The sequence below is a fragment of the Humulus lupulus genome, chromosome 7, assembly GCF_963169125.1.
Source record: "Humulus lupulus chromosome 7, drHumLupu1.1, whole genome shotgun sequence".
Taxonomy (NCBI): domain Eukaryota; kingdom Viridiplantae; phylum Streptophyta; class Magnoliopsida; order Rosales; family Cannabaceae; genus Humulus; species Humulus lupulus.
Genome location: NC_084799.1, coordinates 82,125,387 through 82,133,668, shown reverse-complemented (window position 1 = coordinate 82,133,668; position 8,282 = coordinate 82,125,387).

The window sequence follows — 8,282 nt, the reverse complement described above, 5'->3', positions numbered from 1 at the left end:
TATCCTCTCGAGATCAGCCCTTCGATCTCGTCCTTCAGTTGCCTGCATTCATCAGTAGTGTGCCCAGTGTCTCTGTGAAATCAACAATATTTACTGGAGTCTCTCTTGGACTTTTGATTTCTCATGGGGTATGGATGCCTGAAAGGAACCTGGTTTTCATTAGCCAGGTAAATATTCTCCTAAGACTCGTTGAGCTCGGTGTACACCTTGTACACGGAGAAATACCTCTCCCCTTCCTTCTTCTTTCCTCCTTCTGCCTCGGGATTACTTCCTTCACTCTTCTTCCTTTTGGAAGGGTTTTCTGCAGGGGGTTTCGAGGCTGATGGGTCTACCGAAGTCGAGGCAGAGCTTACGTTTATCGTTGTAGTTATGGGCTGAGAGGTCATATTCAGCGTTGACCTCGCCTCTTCTACATTGACAAACCTCTGAGCTCGTCGATTAAACTTGGTTAAGGACCTCACAGGCTTCCTCTGCATATCATCCCAGAGGGGACTTCCTGGCATTACCCCAGCTTGAACGGCCATTAAATGACCGCTGTCATCTACATTCCAAGCTCGGGCGACTTCTAGATTGAACCTTGTAAGGTAGCTCTTCAACGTTTCACTTGGTTGTTGCCTTATGTTGGTCAAGGTCGATGCCTCGGGTCTTACCCCAATCATGGCTCTAAACTGCTTCTTGAAATCTTTTGATAGGTGATCCCAAGAAGTGATTGAATGTCTCTTGTATTTTTCGAACCAGTTTCTTGCTGGTCCTGTAAGCGATGCTGGAAATAACATGCATCTGAGCTCGTAACCCACATTACTTGCTCTCATTATGGTGTTAAATGTACTCAAATGACTGTACGGGTTGGATTTCCCTTCAAAAGGCGGGACATGAGGAATCCGAAACCCTTGAGGAAACGGAGTGTTGGAAATATGGGGAGTGAATGGTTCGAGCTCCTCATCAGAATCCTCATCTCGACTTCGACCTCGTTCATTCTGCAAGAGCCTAAATGCTCTTTCCAGCTTATCAATTCTATCTTGAACTGGGTCCACAGGGGGTCTCGCCTGAAATTGGCTATCATTGATCACAATTCCAGGCTCGCATCTTCGCAGGGGATCTTTCGCCCATTTAGGCGATCTCTCAGGTCTGGGTTCGAGGGATTACCACTACCCTGATTCTCATTCAGGTGCTCCCGCAGGTCGGAGTGGTTCCTTTGGTTTCCAGTATTTCTACATCCTTGATCATACATGCTGACTGATCTGGTGTCCCCTGAGTCGTCACTGGCGAGGCTTGTCGCATGATTGTTCCGAGATGGATTTCTTTCATGCTGCCTCATCTCTGCAGTGCGAGACCGAGACATTTGGCTTCTCGTAGGCTGGGCACCTCTCTGTTCCCTAGTCTATTCCCCTGTTTCCATCCTGCCCGCCTTTCCACATCACCCTGAGCTGGTTGTGCGTTCCTTCAAGGTGGTCAGGGATATCTTATTGGTGACGGAGGGAACTGTATGGGTGACGGTTGCTGCCACCCATTTCGGGGTCTAGATGGTCCCGAGTTCGCCCGTGCTGGCCCGGTAACATTCTGCGTGTTACCAGGAATCTGAGTCCGAGCCTCTGCAGGGGCTCGGTTATTCCCAGTTTCTGTTGGTAACTCTGCAGTTGAGTTAACTAGAGCCCTAGCTCGAGTGTTTCTACGGGGCCTCGAGGGAGCAGGTTGTTCTGTCGGTGGCGGGGGTTGCTCCGTTCTTCTTGTGGCAGCATTTTTCCGAGGTCGCCCACGAGGCCTGCGGGGAGGAACATGAACGTCCCACGGAGGTGGGGCTTGGTTCTCCTGCGGAGGTTGAGGCTGGGCCGCCTGTGCCTCCGCGGCTAACCTAGCCAACTCCTCGTTCCGCTTCTTGGCCTCAGCCAACTGTTTTCTTAACTGTCGGTTTTTAAGTTCCACAATGGGGATGTACCGTTCGGGATTATAATACATGTCCTCATCATCCCTGGGAGCCGGAGGTGCTGGAGGTCCTCGAGAATCGGAGGACTCACTTCTTTCTTCAGGTTCAGGATTCGTCATTGGCTGCTTCCCAGGGCGTCGTGGATAGTTTTCTTCAGGAATATTCTGATCATTCGCGGCCATAGCTAATCAGGGATTGTATTGCTTAAGGCTCTCAATGAAAGCACCAAACTGTTGACGTTGTTTTTCGTCAACTTAAAACGTAGAGCAATTAAACACTAGGAACTATGGCACAAATGAGTATTACAGTAAAACAACAAGAATTTTACGTGGTTCAGCAGTTAACTCTGCCTAGTCCACGAGTCTATTTTATTAAGACTTTGGAATTTTCAAGAAATCCTTCAGGGATGAATTCTCCAGAAATTCTCTCAAGATATCCAAAATCCGTCATCTACAAATATTCATGACCTCTCTATTTATAGAGGGTTCTCAGAGTTCACTCCCACATATTTTGGGAAGATATTCTTATTTATTAATGACAATAATGATATTAAATTATGTAACCCTTATATACAAGGAAACGTCTCCTGAAGACCAGGGGGCGTATAACAGACTTGTTAATACCCCTTTAATGTTGGGATGTTACAACAATAAATATCTTTAAGTGCATGGAACGCACGTCATCAGATGACCCATTAAGTCGTTCGAGGTCGGCAATCAGCATCATGTCGGTCTAGGTCTATAGATAAGTTATGAGCTAGCCACCTTACCCCAAGACCAGCTCGAAGCGGGTAAGTACCACCGAGGCTGTTACACTTCGAGCTTATACTCATGCCAAGCTCGGCCTACTTGATCCGCAGACACCCGAAAACGGATATACTCCGATGCTATGTCTTTCGAGCTTAGAAAGAACTTCGAGGTTACATATATTCGAGGTTGCCACCTTGCTTCGAGGGTTTGGCGTCTGGACCACGAACATGCTGTAACGCCCTACTTCCTTAGAGCCGTTACTAAGTGAGTAGGGCGTTACAACTTGGTATCAGAGCGAGCCAAGGTTTATTGGTTCTGGAGATCGACCGAACATGTACGCTCGCTGTCAGTGACAAGCTCGACTCAGGGTTGGTTGGTATGATTGATTGACATGTCCGAATATATGTTTGAATGCCCTGTTTGCCTGCTTATTTATATGGAGCATGAGGAATGAAATGACATATGCATGAGATGCTATTGGGCTGGGCCCTTGATTATGGCATGTTGAGATTGATGCATGCTGAATAATACTATTATGCATATGGATGAATATTGGCATAATGGTTCGCATATTGAGTGTATGTGGGTAATTTTCTGAATTAAATTCACATGTTATATATGTTTACTTGCTTGTATGAAGCATGTTGAGACCTGGATATACTTAGTAATGTTAAATTTGGTAGCTAAATGTATGACATTGTGGATTTGACCTAGTGTATGCTTGTGTGTGCATTATACCTGTGGATATTTGGATCTAGTTGTGGGTTGATTCGGGGTATGAACCACAGAGTTCAGGAGTTGGTCAGTTTTGACAGATGAACTCGTGTTGTTTGTTCCTAGAAGGGTTTGGGGACCTGATATTGTGTTGAGAGGGGGATTCTAGATATAAGTTGGAGTTGGGATCTCCAGTTATCCCTGAAAGCAGCAGCAGAGGGTCACTAGTGTGTGAGTGAGCTGCGGAGTTTGTTAGTTGAGATGGAATAGATGAACAGCGGATTTCTTTGGGGAAATAGCTGATTTCGATGTTTTAACAGTAAGGTTACCGGTGATGGTTTACTGTGAGGTATGGACAGAAAAGGGGTATTAAATGAAAGGCTTAAAGGGTGTTATCCTCGGGTTTTGAGGAGAGTTCGGACTGACAAGGAAATTATCAATAGACGGGCAGAGTTAATTCCACCCTTGGTTAAGAGGATGAGAGATCCTGATTAGAGGGATGTGTTAAATGTTAAGGCAGGGAGATGCCTGGAAATGGTACTCGGGCTGAGGTACTGGCTTAATGGGTTGGGAAGGACCTAGATGATGAATGGTTAGAAGAGATTTCAAAGACATGATTTGAACTGTGGAGACTGGTGGACTTATAAGTTCGGTTTGGACTGTTGGGGGTAACAACAGCGTAATTCAATGGGTTTGGTGAAGCGGGTAATTCATTTCAGGAAGTTATACTGATGGATGTATCTGGAATTGATGGCGACCCATTTAAGGATATGAGATCTGGATTAGTCTAAGGTATTTGGGCCGCCCTGATGTAAAGATTTATCGTCTGTATGTGGATGGCAGAGAGAGGCATGTGGTTCGAGGAACTGATGGTTGATGGTTAGAGCATGAGTGCTAGAGCCGCAAGGGCAGTGCTTCCTTTGATGGAATTAGTAAAGATAGATTCGTGATAATCAAGTTGAAAGAACCCCGGTTAGTTCTGTGGCTTCTGGTTTTGCCAAGAAAGGGGAAAAGTCTGATTGATAAGATGGTACTTTTATTGTTAGAATGCCGCAAGGAAGGATTCTCAATTTTTGAGGTAGAAGGACTCCAGACAGTGCTTGGGCACCTAATTTGAGATTGGAAAGAAGCCTGATTGAAAAGGTAGTTATCAAGATGGCGACAGGAACCAGGAGGTTATTTGGTATGCACATGAGAGAAAGGATGCCACCTGAGAGGAGGTCAGGTGAGGGCATGACTTCTACGTAGAATGACTCGAGATGTTAGGATGGATTTCCCATGGTGCGGGAAACGGAGAACTGGAATGCGTCGATACATTCAGAGTTCGAGGCTGAGTCCTCAAGGAGGAGTATTTAACTGACGAGCTTATGCTTTGGGGCATGTAACGAACTGGAAGAACTCAGTGTTGAGAATGTTCCGAGAGGGAGATGGACATAGAGAGGTTGCCTCAAAGGTGTTATTCGGGAGGCTGAGGATAGTAATGCTTATTGAGAAGGAATTAGGAACTCTGGCAGATGGATTGCAGAGGATATCATCTGGAGTATGTAAAGGAGACTGAGTGGGAACTGGGCTGACCAGTGGAAAAATTATGTGGGTATGAAAAGGAAGACTCAGGAGTATTTCAAGGTTAGACTACAGATAGGATTGGTATAAAGAATGTTGTAAAAGACGGTTTTGGCCGACAGAAAGTCTAGTGAAGCAATCGAAGGAATTGACCCTGGCGTAGCCAGTGTGTTATACTGCGGGGATTGTTAGCATCGTTGAGTTAGAACGAAAGTACAATGTTGGGTACAAGAAAGGACGATGTCTCCAAGAGTGATCTATGACCTGGTTATTACCAGTTGGAAACCAAGGATAAAGACATTTGTGAAATTGTCTAGTTTGCACCGGGTAGGGTGTGAGGAGTTGGTAACAAAGATTCTAGAATGGTTCAAGCTGCAGCAGCACAGGTAAGTTCTTTAGGTAGAGAATGCGTGAACGGTTTGGGCAAGTCCCCTTCAAGCTCACGGGCAGTGCACGTGGATTACTCCCAGACGGAAATGGTGAGCAAATGACTATGCGGAAGACGTTTGTACCCAGAAGGCGGAGTCTCAGGTAAGGGTCTACGGAGTGTTAGTTTGGGTATTGTCATGAGTACTCAGATTGGAGCTGCAAGAAGAAAGGACAGGTATGAGAAGATTTGATCTGAAGCCGCAAAGAAGCTAATGATGAATATCTGAAGAATTGAAGGCATAACAAGACTGGTAAGCGCGTCATCTATTGCACAAGCACCTCCGGGGACAACTACATCAGAGATGAGGAGAACAGTAAAACTTGAGGTTAGACGGACTGAGTGGTGTCAAATCAGAAAGAAATTCAGAAGACAAGGTAAGAATTGATTAATTTCTGGTAATGCTGGAATATGTGTGTGTTATGGTTAAGTTAAGAGTGGTGGCATTGAGGACTTGATCTATGATGAGGACATGGACTTGTGGGAGTACGTCACGGATTGTGCCCGCCCAAGCGCATCTGGCGCGAGGATGGGTCAAACCTTGCGGGAGACGAAAGAATGGATCATGGTTGATATCCTCGGAGCGTTAAGTCGACTGTTGTGCAGGGCATGAGGTACGTGAGTGTTGGGTATTAGTAAAAAAGATAGCGTTGAGACACAGAGGTGGAGAAAAGTAACGGACAGATGATCAGTGTTTGAAATCCTCGATTGAGCGAGGGGAGTTATAATTGGAGGCGGAAATCCTAGCTGTGTGGCGTGTGTCAGTCAGGGGATAGCGCCATAGACTGTTATAGAGTGGACAAGGCGACGACTGAGATTGGCGTAACGCTAGTAGGTATGATTAGCTGGTGAGTGTCACTGAGCTATGGAATCCGAAGTGTCGGCTTTGGTTGAAGCAGGGAAGGACCCTGCTAAGGTGGTACAAGTTGGGATACCAGGAATGGATGAAGGATCCAATTAGATTTGGTTTTTGAATGAGAATTTTGAATGGATATCATTCCACCTCCTAGGGTACGTCGTACCAGAAGGGTCGAGCGGGTGACGGAATCTAGTGTTTTCCTTTGGACCCTGAGGGGTTAGGTGATGTGGTAGTGTATCATGGGAATGGACCACAACAGACCTTAAGTAAGGCGTTTGGACGTGAAAAGTTTTAACTCGGTTGTTTGAGTTGATGTGTTGGATCAAGTGAACTAGTTTCAGGGTAAAACGTCGATGATACGGAATTGAGACCCTATAGTATTTTAAATTTTGGAATGGATCTAGAGAACGAAAAAGAATAGAGTGGGAACCTGGAATTATCGGCTGATTGCAAGTAGAATGGCAGTCTGAAAGTTTATCTGATATCTACTGAATTGAGCGCTGAGTATGCGAAAACTTGAAATATTAAGGGAAGTGTAATCCCTAGTAAGTTAGTCGTGGTGGCAGTTGCTGGTGTCTTGTTAATGTAACGCGACATAGGGCTTGGTAAGAGGTGAAGGATAGTGAATACTACGGTTTGGCTTTAGTTCAGAGAGAAAGCTAAAGAGGTCGTTGAAACTTCTTAAGGCAGGAGCGTCTGCCTATTTGAAAGAATAAAGAGCTGGTAAATTGCTGAGTTATGAGGAAATAAAGTTCCGGGAAGAAAGAGCTGCGTCTCTGCGTATCACAGGCGAGGATCTGTAAGGTGTTCAGAGAAAGAAGGGAGAGTTCTGACTCTTAATTCAACATAAAATTCTGAAGTTTTACCAAGGGTTAGGCTAGCGGGGCCTACCAATGGATCCCACCTATATGAGGTGATGATTTTGAGTATCTCTGGAATCAGGAATAAGACAATGAATTGGTCATTGTAATCTAGGCAGACCCTGGGCTTCGGCAGGGTTGCGGTGTTAGCAAGAAGCTATCGAGAGCTTGGCGATTAGACAAAATCTTGAGGGGCAAGATTGTTACTCTTGTGGGAGTGTTGTTGAAAAGTAAAGTAAAGGCGATGGGCCTTGGAAATTATGGTCAGAGTTGCAGGTTTACTGACTGATGTGTTTGGATAAATTTCGAGGACGAAATTTTTATGAGGAGGGGATAGTTGTAACGACCCAATTTCGCTAATAAGGCTTAAGGGCCTTGATTAGCGTGCCAGGAGGGCATGATGGGATTTATGTGTGATTTGATGAGCTAAATGCATGGTTATGATTTAAAGCATGTTATATGACTATTTGTTTATCTGAGATGCATGACTATGTATATTAGTATGCATGTAGGCCCGGATCGTGTTAGAAGGGCATAATTGTAATTTTGGCCATGTTGGGCATAACTGTATTGATATGTGTTGATTGTTGAGACCACACTGTGATGTGGATGTATCTGTGATTTGTGACTCGAGGCGATCCCAGTGAGCAGGCTAGCGGAGAAGTCATAGCGGGAATTTATACCCGGCTCGGGGCGAGCCTGGGGGTATGAACAGGAATTCAGAGAATAGATTGAGATTTATTTTGATGATGGGGAATAATTATTTGGTGATTTATCAGGTATTGGAAAGCAACGGGAAAATATTAGAGACACTTGAGGATTAGCGGGAATTGGGTAAATGACTAAAATGGCCCTACTTGGATAAAAGGGTTTAGAATTAATAGGGAGGGCATTTTGGTCAATTGGCTTTTAAAGATAGATTAAATGAGGCTTTATACACTTAGTGGATTTTGTAGAATAGAGGGAAGGCTGAAAAAGAAAGGAAAAAGGAAAGAAAGAAAAGAGAGAAAACTAATGGGTTTTCCAAGGGATCGGTTTGGGGTTCAAGCACCTCTTCTCTTCAAATTTATTGGGGCAAAGCTTAGTGGAGAGCAAGGATAGGCTGAGCATCAAGGATCTTGGGTTAGACTTGAAGGATTAGCAAGAACACATCAACTTTTGGAGGTAAGTTTTTAGAGTTTTCAAT